The following is a 1,019-nucleotide window of genomic DNA, read 5'->3' as shown; positions in this document are numbered from 1 at the left end:
TCCCTAGTAATAGTTATTTGTTTGAATCAAACTTATAAAGTGCTTTCATGGTGAATTCAATACAAGCAGCATCACATCCACACCGTTTCACTGATGTCATCAATTAATCAAAGCCTAAATATTGAGGTCATTACACTGCTCTGGGTCAGAGGCCTGTAATTACTTCTGGGTTTATTATGGTCAGATCTTGCAGTAAACTCCGAATGGATGAAGGAGCATGAAAGGAAAAGGATTTTGTTTTCAACAATACAGCCAATACTGACTAATATGACATGAACCTTCAGTGAATTTGCAAAATGAGGAATTACTATATTCGGATTCTGAATCAAACATTGAGTTACAAATTGTGCTTGTAAGGGTTAAATTAGCAATAGTATGTGAAGAGCTTGAGTTTCTTTTTCTAAGATCAGGAAGTTAAACTTAAATCCTTGCATTTGGGATGTTTTCCCTCTGTCCCAGTGCAGGAAGTCTTTATTTGACCTCTTTACTCCCCAACCACCAGCTCCTGCCCTCACAGCCAAAACTCTCGATGTTGATAAGAAGTGCCAAATATTAACTTGGTGATCATGCACATATTTAAAATGATCTAACTGGTACTTTATGATGAGTTGCAGCTGGGAAAATGTTGACACCTCACTGTGAATGAGGTGGAAACCTAAGTTTGTCAGAAACAAAAGGAAACAGATTGGCAAGTAAGTCTGGTATAATGTCAGATTTAAATCTGCTATGTTAGGGATCCAATATTGTGAAAGGGAAGTGCTGGCAGTTGTAAGATTATGTCAGGGTTGCCTCACGAAGGCATCCAAAGGCAGTGTGGTGAACACTAACACAGATGAGAACAATCACAGAAAACAACTGCTTGACTCGTTCAGAAATGCTTGGCTTATTTTGAGAGACCAATCTTGAATCAGCATAAAACATCCAAAGTTTTTCAATGGTCGGTTGAATTTTGCTTGTTTTTTAGTATGAAGGTCTTGCATAGGCCAGAAATGGCTATAAACAATGGTGACATACTAAAT

Source organism: Chiloscyllium plagiosum, unplaced genomic scaffold (genome assembly GCF_037043375.1).
Source record: "Chiloscyllium plagiosum isolate Xiang-an unplaced genomic scaffold, Cpla_swu_hap1 HiC_scaffold_51, whole genome shotgun sequence".
Classification (NCBI taxonomy): domain Eukaryota; kingdom Metazoa; phylum Chordata; class Chondrichthyes; order Orectolobiformes; family Hemiscylliidae; genus Chiloscyllium; species Chiloscyllium plagiosum.
This window is presented reverse-complemented; position numbering follows the sequence as displayed.